The sequence below is a fragment of the Xiphophorus hellerii genome, chromosome 19, assembly GCF_003331165.1.
Source record: "Xiphophorus hellerii strain 12219 chromosome 19, Xiphophorus_hellerii-4.1, whole genome shotgun sequence".
Taxonomy (NCBI): domain Eukaryota; kingdom Metazoa; phylum Chordata; class Actinopteri; order Cyprinodontiformes; family Poeciliidae; genus Xiphophorus; species Xiphophorus hellerii.
The window spans coordinates 14592257-14620146 of NC_045690.1; the positions used below are offsets into that span (position 1 = coordinate 14592257).

The 27890-nt window shown below is 39.1% G+C and overlaps 1 protein-coding gene across 2 annotated transcripts in view; it reads left to right on the forward strand.

The window, feature by feature from the left end:
* The first annotated feature begins 695 nt into the window (after positions 1-695).
* daam2 (dishevelled associated activator of morphogenesis 2) overlaps positions 696-27890 on the forward strand; it is a 107922-nt gene continuing 80727 nt past the window's right edge. Inside the window, exon 1 of one of the 2 annotated variants that reach the window (XM_032546778.1) lies at positions 696-872. The gene's annotated coding sequence lies outside the window, so the exon portion shown is untranslated. Of the gene's footprint in view, positions 873-26204; positions 26453-27890 lie in introns of those variants that run through there. The other variant, XM_032546779.1, reaches the window with a different exon arrangement.

The window sequence follows — 27890 nt, forward strand, 5'->3', positions numbered from 1 at the left end:
CCTGAAAATGGATTTAAAAGAAGACTGTGAGGGAGACTGCCTAACATATAGAGGCAATCTGCTCTGTAGCACAGCCCAGAACCACAAAAGACATGATCCGGCACCCACTGGTTAGTGAATCTTTCCAGTCACTGTTATCATCTGCTTTACAGTAAGGAAAGGGACATTAATATGTTAACCTCAAAATTAGTCAAACTCCAAGCAGATTAAGGTTTAAAGTAATCCTGTCATTTGTTTCTTTTGACTGAAAGTCATGCTAACCATTTGGAATGGCACAGCCATAGCCCTGACTTGAGTCTAGTACAACGAGTCTTTGTAGTGTGCAAAATATTAGGGTAATGGCAAGGAGCCCTGCCAGCCTCACAGATTTGGAGGTTGTCACCAAAGGCAAAATAGATAAGAGAAATTAAAAACAGAATTTCTCCCCCTCAAAATTGATTATCCCTTTACCTTGCAAATAATAAAATACAATAAATAAGGTCTATAATCTGTAATTTATCTCTCTGTTTGTTTTTGTTTTTTTTACGGGGGGGGGGGGGGGGGGGGGGGGGGGGGGGGGGGGGAGGTGTTGGAGGTTGGTTAAAGTTTAATTATATAAAAATGTCATGTGTGATTTTGGATTCTGACGTGTTGACAGCCATCCAGAGCGCGGCGGCTTTAAGGAGGGAGGCGTGGTGCTGCTGTTTTGACCGACTTGTCAGAGCCGTCTCTCCTCACTACACCCTCAGCTGAATGAACAGCCTCGTACACTCAACACGGGGAGATCTGGTCCTCGCTCCGAACCCACATCTTCTGCCCCTGTCTGCCCTCTGACAGCCTCCCAGGATTATTATTACCGAGCGGTGACAGTTTCCTCGCACAGAATCTGGAAGGTGAGTCCATGATCTCTCCGGGTATGGATGGTGAAGGCAGCGGCGTGCCGTGCTGGATCTACCCCGCAACTCGGATCGGCAGGGGCGGACTGACGCGCAGGCTGCAATCGGTTGGAAAATGTTTAGACTTTAGATTTTGGTGTGAAACTGTTGCGGTATTGCTCCTTTTGACAATTTTCCAGTTTTTAATTTGTAACATTGAAATGGGTCTCACAGGATAGGAAATGAATCTTTGCTTTGCAGCTGAGCGTGCCTGTTAAGGTTTAATACTGGATTTCAATCTTTGTGTAATGCGTTTTTGATATAATTTTAGAGACTGGTGATGAATAATTGTTACAATACACCCTATCCCATCAGTTATGAAAAAACCTTATAGGCCGCCATCATAGGCTTATTGGTTAATTTATAAGCACTTCTGCGCATGACAGTTTTATGTCCTCTTTATTTCCTCTCCCTACCTTTTTATATCAGCAACTGGTAAGCAGATATGACATAAAGACGGGCAGCAGTGTGCATTCACACGCATTTGACCTCGATTTTATCCCGGTGTCGTGCGTTCACTGGGCTAATCGGCCACATGTTAATTCTATTGGGTGTCCATAGAGGGCGCTGTGCCCCCTCAGCTGCTGTGTCATCCTCATTCTGCTTCAGTTAGACCCTCGTTTTAATACATGACGTGCAGTGATGGTTCAGATCTCTAAGACCATTTCAAATCAGTTAGAAGAGCTATCTCATTCTCCAATTACGTTAATTTTGCTGTCAATTGCTGGAAGTTCTCAAATTCCCAGCAATTGACTGAGAATGCTGTTTTTTGTTCATCTTTAAAACAGCACTTTACTTTAAAGGAAAGTTAATTAGAATGAATTAATTAAATACAATAATCCCTTTTGAAGGCATGTATTTAGATTCGTTTGCATGAGAATCTCAGAACTATACTAGATGTGACAAATCCTTCAAGCTTTGTGGTAAAGCAGCAGTTTGCCTCTCTCCTGAATCAAACTTGGCTGCAGGAGTTTTTCAGGTTCTGTTTCCCATCCAAACATTGTCACGTCAAAATATTTCTTTCTCTAACACAAACCAGGAGTATGTCTGTCTAAATATCCGAAATGAGGGAAAGGGTACCTATTAATCAAGGCAGATAGGTGCGTTGTGAAACTATTATTTAAATACAATAAAGGAGAGTTAAGCCAAACGGTTTGGGTCTTGAGGGCATCTTCCACTCTTATGTCCCATGCATCCCATGTGGGTTTATAGGATTGGGGAGTGCACTCAGAGCTGTTTAATCTGACTGAACATTTGGTAGTAATGCAGCGATGGGTCTTCTTGGCCGGTTGCTGAGGCTTTATAAGCATAGCAGCACCCTAAGCACAAAATGATCACCCACAAAGCTTTTATTGAGGAGTTATTGGCACATGCAACATTCTTCTTCAATGTATCGGGGCTGCAGTGCTTTGCAAAAGTTTACACTCACTTTTCCACATTTTTTCCACGTTGCAACCATGAACATGACCGTTTTTGACTTATGGAATAGACCAGCACAAAGGAATGTGTAATTATGAAGCGTAATGAAGAAAAAAAATTCATTGTTTTCCATAATCATCTCTGGAGAATCTGTAAACATCCATAGATCAAATGAGCACAATAATAATTAGTGACACAATTCACAGATACCACAATTTTTTTGTGGTTGAGTGACAAGACAAAAGGGGTTGTTTTAAAATAAAAGACCCAAGAAGTTTTGTTAATGCTTCCTACAAGCCAAAAATACTCTGGTCAGATAAAAAGAAAATAAAACCTTTGGGGGTCCAAAGATCTAAGGAAATTAATACTGTATATCACCATCTCCATGGGGACACACATGTCAGTGGAGATTATATTTTTCAACAGGGAAACTAATGAGAACTGCTAAGAGGATGAAGTTAAATGCAGAATAATACTGGAAGAAAATGTCTAGATGGTGCAAAAGAGTTGAAAGTGGGGTAGAGATTAAACCTTCTAGCAGGACAATAACACAACCCAAATTCTAGGCAATGGCTTAGTCAAAGTGTAGAAATAAATTTGGAGCTTAAAGCAAGACTTGTGTTTGTTTCAAATGCTGTCCATCCAACTTGTTGAGCTTGAGATGTTTTGCAAAGAAAAATGGGCAAATATGTCTGCTTCTAGAGGTGCAGAACTACAAAGTATTGACTCATGGCATGCATATTAAATTTTCATAAAAAATGCATTCAGCACTCCTTACCTTTCCATTATGCCATACTTTATGTTGGTTTATCACATATAGCCCCAATAAATACATATAATTTTGTATTTATTATACTTGAAATTATGAAAGCATATATTGATGTGAACACTTCGGGTGCTTTGGGAAAATCTGGTAAACTCTCAACTGAAAACAAAAGCACTTTTAAAAAGAGCATTATGGGTTTGAGGATTGGAATAGATTATGACATAGAAATGACATTTTTATCTTGCCGACCTCACACATAAGTGAGTGATTGCAGGATTTATCCATTCAACTGTGCTCGTTACTTTCTACAATTTTTGATCCACATTGCGCAGGCATCAACAGGCTGCTCACTTCAACCCCACCAGACTGTGTTAATGGCTATCGGTGATGGATGGATTTATTGAAAAGCCCTGCTCTTTAGCAGGCCGCCGCTGTCCGAGCAGAGCTGCAATCCACTGAGCTTTTGATACGCTTTAAGCTTTTCCACAGGTTCAGCTTCAAGTTAGATTTCACATGCAAAACAGAAATCTCTGTCTGATTGTTCCCAAGTCAGGCTGGGAAAGCTTGATCCTACAGAGTTTTTTTTTTTTTTTTTTAGGTCTAGTGTTTTGACTAAAGAGCAGAATCCTTTTTCAGCTACCTGTGTGTTGTCAGAGGACGGGGGCCGGGGGAAAGAAAATATGTCTGACATCCAAGAGTAACTGAGCCACTGGGCTGAGGTGTTCTGCTTTTGGCTGCAGCACTGCTGACTGAGCAGAGGGTAAAACACGTGCATGTGAGTGTGTTTCTGTGGCAGGAAGGATGAGTGGAAGCCTTGATCAGCACGGCGTGGCTGGGAACTGACACACAAGGGTTCTGATTCTTAAAGTCTAAACCACCATGCCATACAGAGGAGTGGGAAGACAGGACCACTGTTTCGTGGTATGTGGCTGAGGGGGAATTTCAGTCAGATCTTATAGTGCCTGGTGTTTTGATTGACAGGTTATCTTGACCTTTGAGTCTCCAAGGTGAAGGTCTTTTGTTGCGGATCTAAGACTGTTGAACTGGAACAGAGGTGTGCCATGCTGCTCAATTCGTATTTCTTTCTGTATTCTTGCAAGGCCTGCTTTCCTTATCAAAGCATATTTGCAGTTTAAAATACAATTTTAATCAATTTCATAAGGTGCACTACAAATTTAGATGTGTGACTGTCACCCATATAACTTAAAACTGCACCTAATGTAAAGCCTGAAATAATGACAAACTTTGACAAATGCATTTGCCCATTAAAAGAAGGGATCAAACGTTTGATTAGAGGCAAAGGAGTCACTTTTAAGCATTGTTAATGAGGGAGAACATTGTTGATGCAAAATAAGCTACTGTAAGCTACTGCTGTTTGACTGAATCATTTTCAGGTTACCTACTGATTCTATGACTAAAGTGAACATATTCTTGTTTGGACTCAATGTAGCATTGTCACGTTTGTAGCAAGCACCATAACATCTCCACTGAGTGACCACAATGTGGCTTTGAGCCAATCTCTGCTTCTCTTCGTGTGGCGGCACACCAGTCCACTGTATCTCTGCAGAGTTTCTGGCTCAGCCCAAAAGGACGTCTGGGAGTAATTAGCCGTGTTGGTTTGAGGAAAAACCAGACAAAGTATTGTCCGCATCCCACCACCTTTCCTTGTGATTGTACTTTCATATGAAAAAAGGCATAGGATTTCCTTTTTAAAGAAGCTTTGTTGAAGAAAAGGCCAAATTTGGATTACTTACTCTGCCCAAAAGTTGGATGGTGAGGATAATTCACTGGTCAAAAATGAAACGATTGCATTTAAAAAAAAAATTTTATGATCATTTGAATGCAACATACACAAGCAGGATCAGGCTGAGACAATGATAAAAATATTTGTTATGGACGTGGTTACCAAATAAAAAACGCATTCAGTGAAGTGTCTAAAAATCAAGTCAGGGAAAGCCCAGTGATATGTCGACCTGTAGTTGTTACAGAGAAATCAACTTAAATTTTCGAGCACAAATTTCTGATCTCTATCTCTGTCTTTCAGTCAATTACATTATGAGATGATGTGCTTGCTAAATTAAGAGCATCAATAAGATTTCATCAATGCTTAAGTGTTTTTTGTTTGAATTAGGCTGCCTTTTGACGGTAAAACCGTAAACCTGAATTCTGAAAGGAGAAACAAATATTTTTAAGTTGACTGTCAAACTTCTCCAGATGTTTAATTTTAATATATAAGCACCTGGTTTCTCTCGGTGGACTGAAATTTCAGGATAATTCAGTGTATAATGGGACAATCAGCAGTGTGATCTGGTCCATTTCGTCCATACAGTAGTTGGGGCTGCTCTCTGCTGTACAGAACCTCCAATTGAACACAACAGGAATGCTCCTGGTGTGCCAGAGATCCTTGGCGTCAGATCAACCTAAAGTTTACTCAAGTGTGAAGCGCTGTGATATAATCTTAATGCACATCTACCAGAGTCTCTCATCCTTTCTGTTCGTTAGATCCAAAATTGGTGTCGGGGCCCTTACTTTGCGTCATGAAGCACTGAGTGGGGGGTCTTGTGATGATTTGCAGATACTTTAGTGGAGTCAAAGATTGCTATTACTTATATCACAATTATTTACAAACGTGTTTATGGAATTAGAATGATGCCAGTCAAAAATCTGTTTGTGGCTAGAACTAATTAAAAACAAGAGGCATGTGCAACTTTCTGAATCATTAGAAACACTGTGTGTACTGCAAAATGACCAGGAAAGTTTATATAACTTATTGTTGCAAAATACAAGGGGTTTAATGCTTACATCTTTAAACAAACATCTGAAGCATAATTTGGCAGGAAATAAGTCCCATTGTACTCATGTTTACACAGAACAAGCTTTCCAGAAAAATCTCAGGTGTTTTACTGATAACATACAAAACCAGATCAGTGATGAATTCACCGCTTTGCAAACAGGAAACTGACAGAAAGGCATGAAAGAGCTCAGAGTGACTATTTACAAATTGTCCTCTCATTCAGTTGAGCTCATTTTCACAATGACAACTAGCTGATGCACTCAGTGGCAACATTAGTGAATCTAAGAGTCAAGTCAGTATTACTCTTATTGAAATTTGGTCTCTAATCAGGCAGATGTTCTTGCAAGGTTTTCAAGTGAACTTGATCATTGCTTCTCCAAGTTATTTGAAGGTCTCCTTTGGCTCACTAATCTTTTATCTACAGTACAGACCAAAAGTTTGGACACAACTGTGTGTCCAAACTTTTGGTCTGTACTCGATACAGACCAAACGTTTGGACACACTTTCTCATTGAATTCAATGAGAAGGTGTGTCCAAACTTTTGGTCTGTACTGTATGTTTAATGCATACATTGCACAATGCATAAGCTGTTATGGTCTGGTACAAACAAAGAGTGTTGGATTCACTCCTCCCATTCCGCTAGGGGGCTCTGTAGTTGTTTTGCATTGGTTGTGGAGGGGAGGTGAAACAAGAGAAGAATCTTACGGCAGGCCAGTAATACGCCGAGACTGCCGTTAGCTGAAGCCAACAAGCTGAAGCTACAATAAAATCATATTCTACTGGCGTTCATGAGTGTTGCCCAACGTGGTGAGTTATTAATGCTGTAAGCTGTGGGGAGATTATTTTTTGTTATCTGTTCTAAGCGTGAGCTTGCTGAATTTGCTAGAGCTAATTAGCCCGATGCTAGCTGTGTTTGCTGCACTGATAGTTGAATTCCGATGTTTATTATATGACAAAGTGTTCTAAGAATAAACTGCCTTATAACTGGTTAGTCAAGCCTAGCTAATAAATCTATGTTTAAGTTTGTGTTGATTGAATTCTGCAATACTAAGTATTGATGTTTTGTTTTTTCTTACTTTATTTACAGTTTAACCGGACGGCACGTCCGTGTAAAAGCACTCGGCAATAAAATTAACAACAGCAACAACAACAACGACTATCTTATGTTCTTTGTAACAAAGAGTGAAGAAGCAGACATGTTTCTTAAGGAAAGAGGAAAGACTTTACAGAACGGAGGAACGGAGAGATTCTTGATCTCAACTCTAAACCACTTCAAATAAGTCTTGGTTCTTTGAAGAGCTCTGAAACTTGAGACAACACAACAACTGTTAAAGTTACAATGTTATCATTTGAATTCAGCTGTATTGAGATATGTCACTTGGCTCAAGTTGTTATTCCTTCTATATGACGCTTTGACTTTGTCTCGAGGGATACTGCAGAAACAGTGCAAGACATATTTTGCTACTCCCTTGCTTCTTTATTTAATTGATTTCATCTGATTTTATTTTTCCACAAACCCAGAAGCTCCAGATTTAAACATGAGAAGTAGCACAATACTGCTGCTGTTAATTAAAAGCTTTCCCCTGAAATATGAAAGAAACGCCCCAAATCCTGATCAGTGCAGAGGTTGTGGGGCTTTTCTGAGCTACTGTGGTGTTTTTGCAAACAGTAGTTTGCTTCCTTGACTACTTGATTAAATGTGCATGTTTCCACTGCTGCTATAAATGCCTCACATATAAATTGAAGGTATTTTGAGGCTTGGGTTGGCTTCACTGTTCTTTTCTAATCCCACTGTAAAACTGCATGATTAGTTTGTGAATCGCAGCAGAGTCCAGGGAGCAGATGGGCACGTAAGATTGCCTCTGACAATTATTTCGCCATGAATGGGAGCCATTTAGCTCACGGGTAATAGAGGTTGAGAATGTACTAATATTTCTTTCCTCTGTGACAGCCATCTCCCCCTCTTTGGTCAGTCGTCTTTACCCTCCGTCCCTCTTCTCCCATCAAACATCAATGCGCTGGTTGTTTCAGTCTCCAAGTAGTCACAGGTAATTGGCTCCCGTCAAAATAGGAAGCAGGAAGGCGGGTAGAGACTTGGGCATCCAAACACCATGTTTCTGCCCCGCGACTGGCGTTACCCTGAGCTACCGAGAAAGGGTTTTGTCAGTGGAGGGAAGTGGAAGGGGAGTCCACCCGAGCACGTGCTACGTCATCGAACACAAAGCAGCTCTTTCACTTGGGATCTGGAGCACATATGGGATCATTTATAAAACCTGCAATGTGTCAACCTAGTCCTTATTCTCCTGGCTGCAGGTTTCCACTCACCTTTACATCTCAAATTTACTTTGCTTCTAAATTTACAGTGGAAGGTGATGGCTGGATGTGCTGCACAACTGCTTCTCCTGATACTGATGCAAGCCTATTTTAAATCCTTTTCGATGTATTTCTCGCTGGAATGATTTTCTTTTATTTTTGAAGTCACTGTTTCTCTTTAAGATATTCCCATAAAAGTTGAATTTATTTGAGGTGCCGTTTTCCTGTTGAATAAAAAAATCAATTCATAAATGAAAAAATGAAATGTAACCATGTCGATCCGCTGCTCCAATAGTAACACCATGCCAAAGTGACATCATGTGCAGTGACTGGCCTCTAAACTGCACAGCTGGGTGCAGATAACGGAGCAGCATGGATGTTTATTTTCCACCCCCCCCCCTCCTTTGCATTCCAGCTTCTTATTTATAATGGCCATGATCTCCGGCACTGGGGGCTACTTCTATAAAAGGAAGTTTGAAAACTTTTGCAGACCTTCTTGAAAAAGAAGGCTTTCTTGCTGCATTTTCATGAAGATGTAATCTTTAGATTTCAAATTAGAAGTCATTTTTCCATCAGTTGCTGAAGAAAACAAAGCTTTTTAGGTTTGCTCAAATGTCTTGAAAAAGCCTCAGTAAACTCAACTGTCTACCAATTTATTTACCGTTTTACTTAAGCCATTACATGTCAGTTTATTTTTCTAAACTGAGAGAGAAATTATGGCAATAAATATAGAGGTGTGTACTCAAATCTTAGCTATAATTCAGTTTATATGCTATGTTCTGAAAACTTTAATCTACTTTTGTCTGATGAAATATAATAGTAGTACTCCTGCTCAAACATAAATAACTCTATTAACTCCTGCTTTTAGATATTGGTAATGTGACTCCAATAACTGTATTTTCCTACTGTAAAACATGATTAGAAAACAGACAACGGCTTTAAATCATTGGCTGCCCAATGGTGCATGAATTGTCAAACTTGCAGGGAAAAGCTGATGTCTAGTCACTATAAAATGACTAAAATGGTATATAGTTGAGAAGGGGTGAAATGACCAGCTCTTCTTGGGATAAATACCTTGTGTACCTTTGATCAAATTGTCACCTTTCTTATCATGTCTGCTCTTAAAACCCAATAAGAGTTAATTACACTAAGCTCTGGAAAATGAACCTTTGAATATGTTGTCCTCAAACCAATGCCAGAGCGTATCTGATTGTTTCTTTCACCCACCTTCTCCTGAGGGGAAGCCTTGGCCTTGTGTTTTTTTTTTTTCTTGTTGATTCTTGGGATCGCGTCCTCCCTCAATTAGCACTAAAGCTTCTATGTTAATGGTCCAGATGTCCTCTGTGGCCTGACACCTTATTTAATTTGCAACAGATGAGTTAAACATATTACCTTAATGAGGTCGTTTACCAGTGAACTGTGCGGATTTGGCTAAATTACCTATTGGAGGCCCACACAACCCTCTGGCCTCTGAAGCTTAAGGTGACTTGAAGGTTAAATAAGTTGGGAAGAATGTTGAGTTCGTGTTTGGATTACTAAGCATCCTTTTAGTAAATGCTTAAATAGTTTTATAGTCATGCATTCTTTCAGACATGTTCTTCCAAGTCTTCACTTCTAACCTCTCTCCCTCCATCTCCTGTTTCTTTTTTGCTGCTCTGTGCAGCTCTGTTTTTGTTTGATTGTGGGAAAATGTCTCCACTGTCCGTGAGAGTCCACCGCTCTCTGGACCGGCTTTTCCCTTGGGTGTCCTCCGTACTCTGATACGCTGGGCCCCACCACTGCTGGGCTCTGGGGCCCTTGTTGTCTCAGCAACCACTTGTGGTAAGAAGCAGAATTCATTTGCCGTCTCCTTTAGGCTCTCTCAAACAGCATTTGTAAGGTATTTGTTTGACCTGAACCCTCATTTTTATTGTCAGGCTCGACAGCACAATTTTTCTTTTCAGGTTCCAGTAGGGAGGCTTTAGGGCTTTCAGCATAGTCATAAGGAAGACTGGCATAAAGTACTCCTTACCAATAAATCACTTTAGATGCTGGAACGAGATTAAGTCGACTCTTGATGGGTCACAGATTTGAGAAGGGCCCAAGCTGTTGAAGGTTTACTTTGGCCGTGTATGCAGAGTGCCGATCTTGTTATTGACCTTGATGTGTGAAGTTTTTATCGTACGACAAGCAGTTTTGTTAATCAGACCTGCCATTTGACTCTTGCCATCATTAGGATGCCTTTTAAAGCTTTTCCGCTTTTAGTTTTAAATTGTCTGTATTGTGTTGCTTTTAACAAATTTGTATTTGAATGTTTATACTGCCTTTCATTTTAAGATCTTTGTGGGACTCCCCTGAAATAGAGGCTATGTTGCAACAGCTCAACAGTCAAGAAGTACAATGAGTATCTCTTTTTCTTCTTTTTCTTGCTTCCTTCTTCACATCCCTTTTCTCCTTCCTTTCTTGAATCCTTGCATGCTTCCCTTTTCTCTTACCTTTCCTTCATTCTTGTGTCCTTGCTTTCTTCCTCACTTTTTTTTACCTTGTGAAAATATTTCCATTTTTTCCTTCCTCTTTTTGTTTCATCCATGTTTCTGTATATTCCTTTTTTTTCTTGTGCCCTTTCATCTTTCCTACGTCGTCTAGCTTTTCATGGATGAAAGCTTAAGGTATACCAAAGACTAGTCTTCAGTTCTTGAAATGATAATGTTTTATAATATTTTTGTGTTTATATTTTAAAATGGGTGAGGATGACAAAGAGTGCTTGAAATAAGTGTTTGGAAAAGTTGGACATTTTTCACGAAGAATGGACAGAACCACAAGAATGTGACTTTACTTTAAAAATCCCATTTATCTGTAAATATCATCAAGAATTGGCCAGTTCTCCAAATAGCATAGCCGTCCTTCTCAATCTTCAATTCAATTTGAGTAATTCACTTTACTGGCATGGCTAATGTGTTTTACTGAAGTTATCTAATGCAGGAGCACCTCAATTTAACAAGATTTAGGATGCAGATGGATCCCATTCACTTACTGTATTTTCACTAATCCATCATAATATTCTTATCCGGATTCCATCTTCAGGGGCTGGAAACTCAAACAAACATAAACGAAAAGACTGGAAGAACGAGCACACTGTATTGGACCGGGATCACTCCAGAGATCTCACATTGATTCAAAACCAAACTCCTAAGGAGTAAAACATTTTAAAAGATAAACACCATCATAACTCTTCCACAGAGTTTTAGATGACTAAATTTGGCTTCTACATTCTTCCCATGCATTTCTTTTTAATCGTGTAATAACTTTGTGTTATACTTCAAAGCTTCTTAAGTAGAATAGAAAGCATTGATGGGCATTTTTACTGTGGGCTTCAGGCTTCTCGCAGACCCTAATGCATCTTCTGAGCTCACTGCCATTGCTTTCAGTCTGAGCATTGAGATGGATTTAGCAGTTAAAGATCCTGGAACGGTGTTGTAATCTTTTTCTTCTTCTGTTTTTTTGCTGTGGTGTAACTAAAAAAAAAAGCAATCCGAACAGTGGACCTGAGCCATGTCCTTCATGCCAGAAACTTCTTTATTCAGAATGACAAACTGCTCGGTTGGCACGATTACAACATTCAGGAGAGAAATGAATATGGTTCTGTCTCTAGAGAGACTTCCTGAGAAAGGGGGTCTTCTGCTTTCGTCCCTCGGGAGAGCAGATTGATCTCCAGCAGGCCTAAATGGACTGTTGAAAGGCGAGGTGTTTATTTGTGCCGTTTTTATAAACGGCACCACTTCTCCAGATCTAACTTCATTGGCGTGTTCTCCATCATCTGGAAACACTAACAGGCTGTCTTATTTCCCTTCGCTTCAGTAATTCTGACATTCACCTGCAACTTTGACCTCATTTGTCCCTCTCTACGTGCACTTTGGTGTTTCCTGAGACTCTGTGTGACATAAATAATCAATGTTGATAAAAAACACAGGTGCTCATGTTGGTTCTGGTTCCAATTTCAAAATTCATGTTCACCCCCCACCACCACCTTCCATCAGCCTCCTGCTCTTCCTCCCTTGCACTGGTCAGCAAGTTCTCTGGGCAGAGGGATGTTTTTCTTCTACGTCTCCTTGTATAAACTATCAGCCATCAGCGTTAAGGAAATCCTTCTGTAAACAGATGACAGGAGACTGTTGGACAAACTCAAATGACCTGATCATGTCCAAGTAACTGTGGAGATGAGGATATTTTTAGATTCCAGTTTCTTTATCCATGTCCCTGTGTCCCTCATTGATGGTTGTACAAATGAAACATTCTTATTTTTATAACTCTAACTTTCACAGTTTTTTTTTTTTGTTTTTTTTTTTTACTCATGTCCATTTCTGATGTTTGACCATAGACAGTTTTGGCATTTTGCACTGAGAAATTAGAGAGCTGACTCAGCTCCTGAGAGATACATCATCCTTCACTTGTTTACCTGCTGTATGCAAGGATGTTCATAAATGGTTCACCTCTTTGTTGGTATTTCTATGAAATTCTAGTCAATAAAAAGTAGAAGAAAATAGTGTCTTAGGTGTGGATGTATGCTTTGTTTTCACCAGTCAGAAATAGGCTACTCAACAAACAAAATGAACAGGATCTGTTTAGAAAATGTGTTGAAAATGCTGTGAAATTCCTCAAAAATGTTTTTGAAGGAGCTTCAGAGAGCAGACAGTTATTCACAATTGTAAAAGGTCTTGTTTTTAGTATTAAGTATTAAAAATAAAAAATTGGCAGTCAGACAGATTGCTGTCTGTGCACACTTGGGTGGGGAATGGTTGAATCTGGGAGTGATGGTGAGATGAGCAGTAAACCTCCTGTGTGTGTGCCAAACCAGCAGACATGCATTAAATGCACTGTTCTGGATTAGCAGTGCAGGAGGTTGATATATTTTTCTACATTTAATAGCTCTTTTTTTTTTCAGTGTCCAGGCCGGTGTGCTCCTTCAGGCAGTGATCCATTGTTTAAAAACCATTTGATGTCCACACTCCCTCAATCATCTCAGTTTTCATCCCACTAACGTCCCATTGTCCAGAAGTCAGAGATATTTCAGACCAAACGATATTGTGGTCATCGGAGGGGCAAATAGGGGTGACAGAAGGTCAGGGTAGTGATGCCGCCTGGCTTTCCTCAACGTCATCCGCTGGGATTTATGGTGGCAGTGGGGGTGGATTAAAGGTATTAGGCAGACAAACTAGACCCTAGGTTCAGACACTGTGCAAATACTGCTGCATCCATCCACTAACATGTCTACTCCTGCCCACTCAGTGCCTTTCCACCTCCTCTATTATGCTGACAAGCAGAATCCTTAGAATAGGCAGTTAAATAGCAGACCAACCGAGGATGGAGATCAGCTGCCACATAAAAATAACATAAATTCTTATTTATTATTATTATTATTGTTATTATTATTTATTAAGGGAAATGCAGTCAGAATTTCAATAATAAAATTGCAGTTTTATTTTGGTAAATTCAGCATGCAGATCCAGAAGTTTAGGCAATACATATTTTGATGGCAACCTTGTTTTTTCAGAAGGACTGTTCCGTGTTTAAAACCTTTTACCCGGTTCCTTTCTGTCTGTCCTTTCCTTGCATCATTACAACTCCCTTGCACAGCTCCAATTCGCTGCCAGGTTGTCATGGCGACCGGCCGCGGTACATAAACCGTCCGAGGTCTGGCGAACCCAGTGCAGGAAGTTTTGTGCATTCCTTATCTCTCACTCGCCGCAAGGAACACATCAGCAAACTGAAGCCTCGTTTAATTTTGCTTTGATTTTACCCTTTTCTTTTTTTTTTTTTTTTTTTTCCAACAAGGCTGAGAAATGAAATCTTTGAGGTCTGAGCCACTCATACTGATTTTATAAGTGTTTGGGAAAGGATGAAAGAGGCTTGTGGAGACAGAGTTGAAATAAGAGGTGGTTATGTTGTTGAAATGTTGGAAATTTTCAACAATCCATCATATTTTGTGTCTACTTAATTCAGACATTCACATATGAAAATGAAAAACACATTCTTACCATCCTGGCTTTACTTTTGTTAGATTTCGTCCAAGATCTGTTGAAAGTGGAGATGTAGCTCCCGATTTGTGTTCTGCGTGATTTTATCTTTGATGAAGAATGAAGGGAGGAAAAAAAAACTGCTTACAAGCCAGTAATGTGCAGTTTCCGGTTTACTAAGATTTTATTTCTTCTTTATTCCCATAACGAGAACACGTATGCAGAGATGAGCACAGCATTTCAAATCATTTCCAAATGAAACATGGTGACAGGTGAGGAGCACTAGCATCCTCCCGCCCCCGTTGCTCCACCATCCAAATGTCAGAAATCGATGCTGGTGCTTTTTGAAAAGGCTGCTTTGAAATGTGTCAGAAGGTCACTGAGGTCTTATATTACATCCTCCAAAGCATTCCGGAGGGGAATTGTATGCGCCACAGTTACTTTGTGTTCCTAATAGTTCCCCTTCCCACTACAATCCTGCTGCTGTGGGAGGAAAAGAGAAAAGTCAGACTCATTGTTCTGGGAAGGAAACCAAGATGCAGAGAGAGGAAGAGCAGTGGGGGGGAAAAATTGCTGACCCACATTTCTGTTTCAGTTTCTACCGGGACACAGCTTTAGGACCTGGCCATTTAGCTTAAACGGCATGTAATCGGGACAATGTGTGTTGACAGGTCTCTGCCAGAGGAGACGTGATTAACTCAGATTTGGAGTACGAGGCCAAGGTTTTTGAGCAGGTTGTCATTCTGATGAAGTTTTTAAAAAAAAGACAGCTGCTCATATTGTTAGAAACATTCTTGGCTTGTAACCTGTTCTTGTCCAGACACTGGACATGAAAACATTTTTACGTCTATACTCTTTGTGTGACTGAGTAAAACCTTTTGCTGGATCTTGAGATTGTACTACAATTTCACTGTTTTATCTAATAACATGAAAGAAAGACAAGGAATCATTGATGTCATTCCTACAAAAGAAATGGAATTCTGTTTAAAGAATTAGTCTGGAAAGTTTTACCACACAACTCTCTTCTGCCCTTTACATTTTGCATGAATAGGGTCACATTTTAAAGGTGTGAAAACCAACAAAAAAATACAAGGCAAGGCCGTTTTCGCAAGATGTTGCCAAAATTTTCAATTTCTCACATACTTAAAAATATTTTTGAGATAAAAATGCGTGCACTGGTTATGCCTGTCAATATAACAAATTTTGCTTATTGCAATAAACGATAAAATTGTTTGAAGACCTTTTTACACTGATTTAAAGGAGATGACGTAATAATGCATGCGATTTCCTGCCAAAGATAGATACACTTTATTTTCAAAAGAACACTTAACACTGGAACTGATTAACAAAATTAACAAAACAACCAAAAACAAAAATAAAATGGATTCTCAGTCTCCATTAACAAAAAATTTACTTGAATTAAAAACTAAACAACATAAAGCCAAAGTGGAAATAAATACTGCATTCAACCAAAAGAGTGCAGATTCTGAAGTTTGTATACTATATTGCCCTTCATTAGATTTAAACAGAGAAGATGGGCACATCCGACTGCCTGATGCAATAGTTCACACTACACGATTTTTTGCCCCGATTTTCCCCTTATGACAATCTTAGAACGATGCCCGTTCTATGTGTGTGGTGTGTTATGGTAGATCGTCGTTGCCGCTCCGATCCAAATCAGGGTTTTCCCCGGCTGGGAGCTTAACGCAGCCTGTTGAATGTGACAGGTAGCCAATCAGAAAGCACGGACTCGTGCTTTCTGAGGTGAAATTACGGAGGGGAATCCCAAACAGCTGACACGGCCAACCCTAAGTCCAGCGGACATTGGAGATGATATGTGAAAACAACATTAATGTTTTTTTCAACATTTCGTGCAAAGAATATGGAAATGACAAGGGGAGGAGTTGGAGCGAAATTGCAGTTGATAAACTCCATAACCTTTCAGCTGTTCTTCGTTAACATGACAAAAATGGGTTATAATGATTTTCATTCAGTCAGGACTTGCTTACATTAGCCACATGCATTGCAGGTAGATTGTAGTAAAGCACTGATTAATGCCTGGCTTAAAAATGTGTTAACTGGACTTGTAGCCATTATTTGGTGCCCATTGTTGGACACCACAAGGCACGATTGAACCTGATCCTATACAGAGGATTTCTGTCGGCTAATGTGTGGTCTCTCAAGTTTTGAAAATGGGCCGACAATCGACTGACAACTCTTAAGATCGTGTCGTGTGCGCTAGGCTTTACACAAAGGAAATGAGGAAGGGAGGGTCAGTGGAGAGCACTGGAGTTGAGCCTTTTTTCATTCAGTGTCATCAACAGAAAGAGAAAAAGGCCGGAAGAAACGATAAAGCCGATAATTAAAATGAGGTCGATAGTTTTAATTTATCGTGCGATTAATTGATTTATTGTTTATTGTGACAGGCCTAGCACTGGTCAGAGCTCTCTTTTTTTTCCTCTCTTCTTTTAACTAAACCTCTTGTCATTGTGCTCTTGCTGTGCTGACAATCTGTTGTATTTCAAATTATTGAAGGTCTGCATATTTTTACACTGCATCGCTGTCTGAGTTTAATCTTCATGTTTTGCAGTATTCAGTGTGGATATGAGATCTGTTTCTGCAGCCCGTCTGTGGAAAATCCTGATTTGTGGATGTGTTTGTTATGCCACAGTGGTTTCATTTGAACTCCACCAGCCATCACCCTTGTGATGGAGAGTCTTGTTTGCTAGCTTGATTTCACAAGTGTTGTGGGTGTTTGGGTGTTTTTTGTTCTTTCTTATATATACATTTTTAGCAACGGAAAATGAACAAACAACTTTGTATGGGCATGTCAGTGTGTGTCATTAAGAAAGCAGATGGATTTCCAAGCCACGTGCCACTGGTTTCCAGTCTAAGGAGCCCACTTGGAGCTCAGCTGGCTTTAATCAACGCAATCGTTTACCACTCGCGTGGGTGAGTGGTGCTTGATGAATCCCTAAGCGACACCTCCCCTTCCACCTCTGCTCTCTAGCAACACTCCACACAGCATGGAGTGATACTGAATATATTTATATTGTCTCTCTTAAGCACACAACAGTGAGAAGACTGAATGTGTGCTCCCACACTTCCATCTGTTTATTTAGTCATTCTAGTTCACATAAACATGCATACCTATAGGATTACTGTGATTCCTATGTTTATTTTGTAGCTTTTTAAGAGTTATGTCCTAATTGCTGTTTATAACCAAAGAAAATTAGAGCATAATTTTATTTAAGGGTGAAAGTAAATGTGAGGTTCTCAGGTGCTGGTTATGTTACTTTCTTGGAACATTTTGTACATTTGTATTTTGGGTTGTTTCCTACCAAAAATGTCAGGTCCAAAAGGAGCCACTAACCACCAGGCTTTTCATATTCCAATGTTTATTTGGTACTTGCTTTGGCAACCAATGATTTCAAGAAATTTTCAACAATCCACTAATAGTCTGCTAGCAGTTGTGGTTATGCGAGGCCTATGGTTGATTTGTACTTGCAGGAGGCTGCTCAAAGTTATTTTAGTGTGATCAGGGGCCATATCCTGTCATATTTTATTAAAGTCAACTGGACAAAATGAGACTTTGAGCTAGGAAATATTAAATTTAAAAACTGTGTAAAGCCACAATATGCTTGGAGGAGCTGTGATCCACAGTGTAGGTGGAAGAATCTCATGACAAGACAACTAGTCGTGCACTCGCAACTCTGATCTCTATGGTAGAATGGCAAAAAGGCAGCAATGTTAAAACAAAGCCAGTAGCCAGACAACCCATGTAGGGGATACTTCAAACACCTCGGAGAAGAATTGGTCTGATCTATTAAGATCAATATCTATTTTTTTCAGCTGCATAGAAAATGCTGGTGAAGATTCTTTCATCGACAGGGACAGAAAACGGGTCAAATTTCATGGGTAGATGGATGGAACTAGAAGACTTTATTGCAAAAGGTTACAGTCTAGATTCCAACATGATTATAACCCATATTGTTAGCAACTTGGCTCACAGTTGGCAACAAAATATTAGACTCCACAGACAAAGCTTAACTTGCACAAATTTATTGTCAAAAAACTGTCCATTGGGAAAAGAAAAGGTGATTATGTCAATAATAGAAAAACATTCTGTCTGACTTGCTGATAAGATTGAATGACACAGAAATACAAAAAGAGGTGTAACTAGAAACATTACCCATTTGGAAAGCCAGCCTCCCAGAGAGAGAGAAAAAGATGAGAGAGTCCTAAAGCACTGTATGGAAGCTACCTTTATATCCGCCAAACCCACCTCTCAGGTGCAACTGCACCTAAAATGAGTTAACCCAATCACCACATTATAGTGATGAACAAATATGCCAAACCTAAGGCCATCAAGCCATCACAATACAAATACACTCAATTAAGAATCTGAGGAAAACTTGGAAATTGGTGTTTTCCATCCAGTCAGACTCAGATTTGGCTATTTTACGAAGAAGGATGGGGCAGTATTCCAGTACCTAGATGTGCTATACTGTTAGAAACATTCCCTAAAAGACTTTAAGAGAATGTTGGTTCTAGACAGCATTGACAGATTTTAATTGGTTAAATATTTTGTAAACCATGTATAACTTTTATGTTACGATTGCAGGCAGATTTATTTTGCTGTTTTGTGAGAAATTGCAATAAAAAAACTTCAAAGATTGTGATTCTATTCTCACAAAATTATAATGTTCAGGGGGTATGAAAATGCTTACAAAGCACTGTAGCTTGGGCCAATCATAGGGTCAGGGTACGACTTAGCAAATAAAAAAAACTGACTACAAGCCATGTTTTGTACCACAAACCTCTATTTATGAATTTGTTTATAGATTCATCATCCATTTCTTGACTACATCTTCATTGCATGAATATTTGTTGTAGATCAACAACATTAACTCTGAAATCTCTCTAAATGCTGCAGCTCTGCAGCCCAGTAGCAATTTTAAAGGCTGAGAAAACTTGTAGTGTTGATATCCCGTGACACATATGGAAAAGAATGGAGTCACTAATTAAGATTGCGGCTCTTATCAGTTCAAGTTGGGTGTAATCAACACTCATTCCGTCTGTGTACATACAGGTCTGATAGCTTCCTGCAGGCAGGGCTGACTTTGCTTATCAGCTTAAGGCACTGGAGTAGTTCTGACCTAGTCCTGAAACTTAAGCATCTCGCAAACCTCTTTGTCTCTATATGTAACCACTGGAGGATGTGTTGACTCAGCAGAAAACAGCTTGATACATACATATATACATAATAAGCTGGTAGATGATGTTCAGGGAGCCCCTCAGCTAAATTTAGCATTTGATGTCTGACCTTTCCCTTTGTTTATGAGGCAGCTTTGCAGATGAACTCACAGTTTTTGAGTGATGTTGTCAAGACAAAGGTCAGCTGAAATGTGGTAACATGTGCTTGTCAACAGTTAAAATCCATTTTATTTATGAGTATGTAGCTCATTTTGCAAAACAAAATTACTGGTGCTTGAGGATGCAGACAATGGGAATTCCTTAATCAGTTCTTAAATTTGCTCTTTGTGCCCTTCTCAGATTACATATTATCATGCTTTTCTTTACACCCAGAAGTAATAACTACAGAATCATGGTTGGAATGAGCAGTAGATCAGAACAGACTGTTCCAACCAAGTGCAGAGATAAACAGGAAGTGTTTGTTATTCTTCTGACATCCCAAGAGAGCTCAAAAGATTCACTCCAAGCAAAGTGCAACACCCATCTATCATTCCTAGCAACACACAAAAAGACACATAAAAGAAGTGCACAATAGAAAAATAAGTTAACTTTATGCTTATTTTCATCACAAGTTTCCATGGGTTGATAGGACCTATTGGTTATTCAGAACAAGAATGTCATTTTTGAAAAGCATGCTTTGTTTCTGCAAATGTTTGTCCTAGCTATTAATCTTAGTTAAGTAGTCAGTGTTATATATAGTGCAATTAAACTTTAGAACAAGTAACTTAAAATTAAGACTACTAATGTCAATTTTGCACACATATCTACTGAACAAAATCCAGAAATATTATTACAGGGTACTAAGATTCTCTAAATGTTCTTGCACGGTTTAATTCAATACGGAAAGGAAGCTTAAAGTTGTTTTGACTCTGAAATGCAAAAAGTACCATTACATCATGGTAAAAACTGCAGATGTTAGAAATTTGAAGTGTTCATGTTATTGTGATCTTTGCATGCCAGCCTCTGTTACTTTAGTACATGCTTATGTGTTCACTGATCCAGATAAAAGTTCCCTGTATTGGTCTGAAAACTTTTCTTTTGGTGACAACTGTCAAATTCTCTTTTTCAGAATGCCTTTTTGAGATTAGTAATACATTCTCAGATTTTTGATTTGTGTTGTGTGCTTCGTCTTACTCTTCTTCTTTAAATCAACAATTATAATGCTGCTGTTGGAATCTAAAGAAAATTGAGCTTGGTTGTTTGGTCCACCACTGAAGTTGCTGGCCTTTTCAGAGTTTCATTCCAATAACTAGAGCACAGGCATCAGGGAAAAAGGGTGGAAAGGCCATGAATCCAGACCCACCTGTTCGTAGGGCATGACTCCTCGTTTTATTGAGATTCTGTGACAGTCTTGACCCAGAGTGTTGGTCTCACACAGAGTCGTGGGCAGATATTTTATCTCCAGTGTTGAAAACAGATCTAAACATTTTTGTCACCCTTCCCAGACATTCTTCACCACACATAAACCTGTGATGATGCCTTGATTTATGAAACTTTGGATTGGTTCTAAGAACAGAAATTATTATTGCACTTGAAAGGTAGATTTAAACTTTGGGTTCAGACTGGTGACGGGATATGGACTGTCATATAAGTAAATGTTAGAAATTACAGTGTCAGTTGCACAGCTGAAATTGTTTCCCTAATATATGGAAGATCCCATGCTGCCAAATTAAAAATGACTTTTTTAAAAATGAAAGCATCTGGAAAAAGAGCAAAGTCTTCAGTTTTTTTTCTACATTACTATACTGTCAGTCACTGTTCTTCTCTTCATAGTGAACACACCTGGGTTATAGTGGCCAAAGGGGAGCTATGAAATAAGAGTCGTTGTATGGGAGTTATGGTTTTCATGTGGACCCTTTGTACCTAACAACTCATATTTCGAACTCCTAAAGGTGTTGCCTATTATGAAGAAACTGTATCCACTTTTGAAGGTTCCATTCTATATTTAAAGTTCACTATTACATGTGAAAACTCCAACAGATGGCTTCCAAGTCTGAATATTAACATTGTTATACTTTTAATGTGCATTGCTTAACAGCTTGATTGTTTTATATCTCAAAACCCTCTTACAGTTCCTATCTCATTAAGACTTCTGTCTTAAAATGTTCTGACTCATCAGCTGTTTAATTCATTTGGCTACAAAAAATGAAAATAAAAAGTCTGTTAACAGTGTTCCATATGCAACCTGGGTAGGTCTGGATATGTATGGAGTCACTAGATATTTTCCAAGACTGCACAAGCGGTGCGAAAATAAAATGGAGTTTGGAATATTTTCTATCCATCCATCTCACAAAAGCTTGAACGTGCTGCAGACCACGCTAGTATTATTGGATTTTAACTGCGTTTACATTTTTCACAACCAATACTTTGCCTTAAAATATATAGTGAACATTTTTGTGTTGCAAACATGCCTGAAACGTCCAGTTTTGGTTTTTGCTGCAGCACCAGTGAGTTTTGCTTGCTTATTCCTTGGCAAAAGCACACAACGGTAATTTAAAAAAAAAAAATTAAAAAGGGCATCTGAATGCTTAGTCTACCAACAAAGCATTGGTATTTTTCAGCTGCTGTGCTCTTTGTGTGAGAGCAATTACCCTTCACGGTTGCTTAAAAACGGATCTATCACACTGGAAAGGGGAAAACCAGAAATCTGAATACAGCCTTTTTATTATCACTGCTAAACTGAATGAAATCATTGCACGGTCAATCAAAGACTAATACTGATGCCCTTGATGCCCAGCGATCAAAGTATTACATCATCGGTTAACATGATGAGGCCATCATGAATCAGTCAGCGGAAAGCTGAACAATTATCCAAACATAACAGCATTTAGCTGGCACATATCCACACAGACACAAGACGTACTGTGGGAGCTGGCGGTTGGATGACCTTTAACCTGACTCAGTCTGCCTCCTCGACAAAGGAACCCTTCAGATGCCCATTACTTTTAGAAAAAAAAGAAAATGCGTTTATGATGAGTAATCTTGGGCTTGAAGTTAGATATAGGTTTCCTTGTTTTTACAATTCTATATAGAACATTAAGAGAGACTGAAGACAAAAGTAGAAAATAAGAGTAAGTGCCTGCGGAGTATGAAGAGTCACCATAAGGATACGGTCATTACATTTGGATTTATTGTTTGCTGTCTTGCTATGATTACTTTATAAAGATGGATGAAATAGAGCTCCCAGCAATTGTGATTTATAGCTAGCATACAATTAGACCATGTACACAGGATGTGCCCTCACATTTACACTGTCAAGAGTTCAGCCTTTGTGACAGCAGCGGTACTTTTCTCGGTGGCAATTTATCTCTGCGCGGGCGTGAAAGGGTTGATTGTGTTCAAAATGCTGCCGTGAGGAATTCCTGGCTTAAACAAAACAAACTTAAATAAGAGCTGTCTGGCCCAGAAGAACCCTAAATAATACTGTAAGGAATGGCATGTTGTGAAACATGACTGCATGCCATGTTAGCTCTAAGAGAGGCTGGGTTGGAGGAGAATTTGAAGCTTTTCTTCAATGAGTAGCTTGAAAGAAATGCCAACGTCTCTGGAACTTAACGGCTGTTTCTTTGCAGACTATGCAGACTATCAAGTTTGATCACTCTAATGCAGATGATTGAGTCGCTTAAAGTAATAGGCCATGCCAGTCTTTACCAGCAAACCTGTTTTTGAATCGGTCATGACTGTCATATTTTTGAATGAAGTCATATTCTGTTTTCTCCACTTGACTACAAGTGACAATATATATGATCGCTGAGTAGGAAAATTAAACCCAAGCATGTCCTCAAAAAAATAATAGAGCAGATGGTCTTATAATGTAGTGGGATGGGGGTATGATACTTATCTCAAGCATGTGAAACTGGCTCCATTTGCCTCAATTACCAGGTTTTGATGGATGATACAGGAGTAGTCCAAGTGCACTTAGCCAGACTGGAGCTGGAGCTTAGCCTATTCCTTGGGGGGCTTCCTAGGAGTATCCTTCGGAGGTTTGGGAATAGTGAGGTAACCCTGGAGAGAAAGTGGAAGTGATGCTGCTGTGAAAGAGAGAGGGAAATGACAGGAGCGGAAGTGGACGTCTTGGAGATAAGCCTGCTTCTCCTTGCTGGGTTAATGGATACATCCCAAGGGCTTGCTTAGGAATGGACTCAGATTTTACTGCTTGTGACTTGGTGTCATCTATCTTGTGTCCCCTGAGAAAAAAAAAGAATAATAGCATTATAATCACCTATTTTTTCTCCATATTCCCTTTGCTTATAAATGTCTCCTCTTTGTTTGTGACAATACATCTTTGTGTCAAACAGAACTGATATTTGTTGTTATTTTAGCGATAGATTCTGTTACACAGCATCTTTCAAGCAATATATTTGCAGTGTTGTTTTTGAAAAGCCAAAGTAATCAATAGAGATCCACTGATAAATTGACTGGTGACTAGAGCTGGAGTTTTTATGCGCTCAATTATTGGTTGCCAAATGGGCAAATATTGATTGGTTGTGGTTAGCTGAAAACTAAAAATTGCATGCTTTATTTATTTATTTTCAATCAACAAATGGATCATACCTACTTGCTAACATACCACTCTTCTGTACGGACGTTGTTGCAAAGCACTGAATGTGATAAATGCTTTTTTTTCAGTACCGCTGTGGTGTTTCAAATGAAGCCAGAAAAGGTAGAAAGACAGAAAGAAGATTCTAGAAAGAAAACTGCCTTTTTGCAAACTGGTACTTTTAGATTAGCAGAGAATTAAGCAAACAAAAACGAGATGAAAGCATAACTGTAAATAATTACCTTTTATAAGTATTCAGTTCTATGTCATGCCACATGTTGGGGTAGCTTACGATGCATTTTCTTCATAAAATATGATATGTAATCTGAAAAGAAAAGCTATACATAGAGATTAAAGCATAATATCTGACTCTAATCACATTTGAGTATTTAATCTAATTGTATTTCGCTTAAGCCTATTAGTAAAATGTTTATTAATCACTGAAGGGATAGGGCAGTGTAAAAAGCAGGTGGTTCTTTTTTTTCTGAAGTTCAGCTTACAAATATTTTCTCATTTGTAACCTGAAAGGAAATGTACATCCTCAATAAATTATTCTCTTTTTTGCATCAGAAAAGATAACCCGAGGAAAATGAATACAAAACTGTTTTCAAGTGACGATTTTATTTACTATGGAAATGATACTATCCAAACCAACTTGGCCCTATGTGAAAAGTAATTGGCCCATAAACCTAATAACTGGTTGTGTCATACTTGGCAGCAATAGCTGCCATTTAGCATTTGAAATAACTGGTAATCAGCCTTGTACTCACTGTGGAGGTATTTTTGTAGCATTAGTTCAGCTCCATTTGAAGTTGTTTTTTTTTAACATAACCAGGCTGTTTGAGGTCATGCCACAGCATCTGAATTCAATTTATGTGCAGACTTTGACTAGACCATTTCAAGTTCTTATATTTTAGCCACTAAGATGTGATTTGGATCATTGCCTTATTGCAAAGACCTAGTGCCCTTGTGCTTAATATCACAAAACAAATGGTATGCACTGTACAATTTCTTACAGGATTTTCTGGCAAAGAGCAGAATTCATTGTTCCACCAATTCTGACAAGTCATCCAATATCCAGATTATCACACTGGATATTGCACATTATAGAACATTGTTTGACTTTAGAGATGACATTCTTTTTATTTTGGAACTTTAAACCAGATGTAACGAATGTGCACCTTCCAAAATGTCTCCCTTTACTCTCCATAGTAGACATGATATTTAACTGTACTTTTCTTACTCGAGGAAATCATCACTTGTATTTACTGATGTTATATCTGATTTTGACATTTCTTTGATGACCTGAAACATTTGTCCAAAAACATAAATAAATAAATAAATAAAAGCATGTAAGAGAATAAATGCTTCTTCTTGGCATGGTTCTCAGATTTTATATTTAGTTCAAAAAGTTCATAATGCTTTGTTTTCGAGTCCTGTTTACATGGTCTTTTAAAGCTGGATGGCTCTAGGTTTTTCGGGGGCAATGAGCAGAATGCTGTCAGTCCTAACTAGTGCAGTTGGGAATTTTTGGTGTTGATCTTTGCTCCCACTAACCTCTCACTTTTATCCTGGCTTGACCTCTTCTTCTCAGACGTGTCTATGACATGACCCTCCCCCCTGCAATTCCATGCATAACATTAGACTGAGTTAATGCTTTGAACTTGACAAAGCCAGCAGAATTTTTTTTTTATTATTATCATTATCTAGCATGCCATCTCACCGTCTTGCCTTCTCAATGAACACTGATTGGATCTCAGGAAAATTTGTTTCCTGGTTGCGTCACAGCTGTTATTTCTAATTAAAAATGCCATGTTGATATGTTTTGTGCTGTTGCGCTAACAACAAGATTCCAACAACAGGAAGGTGGCTTTCCTTTGGGCAACTCTTGTGGTATGTCTTGGTCTTGCCTTTTTGTTCCCTCAGAGAAAGAATGTTTCGGGTGGAGTTGCGATTGCATGCATTGTGGGAAATGCAAGCCACGGAGGGTCATTTCCTCTCATCTTACCTTCTCCCCTGGCCGCACATCTATACTGTACTTCCATGCATGTATTGCCACAGAAAATCTATCACCTTGGTACTGAAATCCACATGGATGCTGTCATATGCTAGGGCTGGAATCCAGAAAGGGAGGGCAGGAGGGATGAGCAATCAAAAGAGGGAGAGGGTGGGGGAGAGTTGGAGAGGACAGTGTCAACAGCTTCGCTTTGCTTTGAGCTCAGTCAGCTGAAATCCACAGCTCGACTCAGAAGCTCGGAACGCAAGTGAATGAAACACAAGAACTCCTTTAATACAAAGTCCAGACATGGAATCTGAAAGAAATTATCTGAATCCAGAAGATGCAGGAGTGCTTTGAATCTGGTTTGTAAACTCACTTTGCGGAGTGGTTCTCTTTCTTGAGTCGTAGTAAAGGGAAGAAAAGAAAAGTCATCCCTTAGTGCACCTTCTGCGAACTGAGTAAGTAGGACTTATTTGATTTTGATGCCTATAACTTTTCCTGGCCGTAGAGGAAAGCTTTGTTCTCTCTTGCATACAAGATGTTTAATGCGGTTCGTTCGTGCATTTTGTCCTTTTGCTCAGTCCCACCAGGGAAAACCGAACTGCTGCTGACTATAAAATAAACAGTTAGATGGTCTGCAGAACTGTAGCAGCAGGGCAACAAAGGGCTTCTGTTCCTCCATGATAAACGTTCTACGTTTTACGTTGTTGTAACTTGTGGGCACGCTTTAGGTCAAAAACAACAATGAAGGCATGGATGTGAAGTGTGTGTGGTTTTAATGTTTGAGCTCTTTATTCAGCAGTGTTGACAGCACTTCCTGTCGGACCCCCAAATCTACTGGTGCAGACTGGTGATGCACTGGGGTTTATTTTTAGAAATACTTCCTAGAAGTTTTGCTCCAGGGAAAGTAATTTTCTCTGAATTTTGCAAATGTTCAGGAATCTGCTTGTTTTTTTCTTTCAATGTTAATCTTGTAAGGAGTTGAAACAGATTGATGCTGAAATTGTTTTTTTGCATTCAAAAGATCTGCGAATTGTTCAGCATGTCAAAAACCAATAGAGAATGAGATGTGTCGTGTGATGGGGAAGGCCTATTTCAGGCATCCATCTGTATCTCATTGCACATCAATCACATGGTCAAAGCCTTTGGTGCTGGTTGTCAGCTCAGCATTCAGCCTGGCAGTCAGACATTCCATATATCCTGAAAGGACTGAACATATTTGCATCATAGTCTGTACAAGGCATAGGTCAGTATGGGATTTACACACTATACATTGAAACCTTTTCATAGATAGAACACTTCTATCTTTTGGTGTCTACACAAAGACCTAAAACAAAAAAATTAAAACAGAAGACACAAGTATTCCAACTGGTTCAAGATATTGTATTGGTTAACATTGTTATGTTCATCTGATCCATAGATTTGAGCAAAACGTACACAAAATTGAGTTAAGGTTTAAGTAAATGTTCTGTTTTCCCCCTTTTTTATAGCGTAACATAAGTTATGAGCTGATATAAGTTGGATATTTATGTGCAGTCAATTCAACCCTGTAATTTATTTTTCATCTGCCCACATTGGCAAAATTTGGTTGGCGCTATGGCGCAAAACCCGTGATCATCATTCATCAGCTTCTGATGAAACTCTCCGGCGTCGGCTTGATCTTCCCAATGTGTGATTAAAGATGCCAGTTAATGTACTCCAATTGACATGACAACATGGTGCTCCTGATTTACATTCACCTTAAATCAATGATCTCATTGTCCAGTCCCCTGGGGGAATTGTCCTGCATCTTGTGCATGTACATGCCTGCTTCAAATAGTTGGGTTCTTAGCAAGATGCTGTCGCACTGAAGAAGAAATTAAACAGTTTTAACTTAGGTCCGTTGAACCAGGGTTA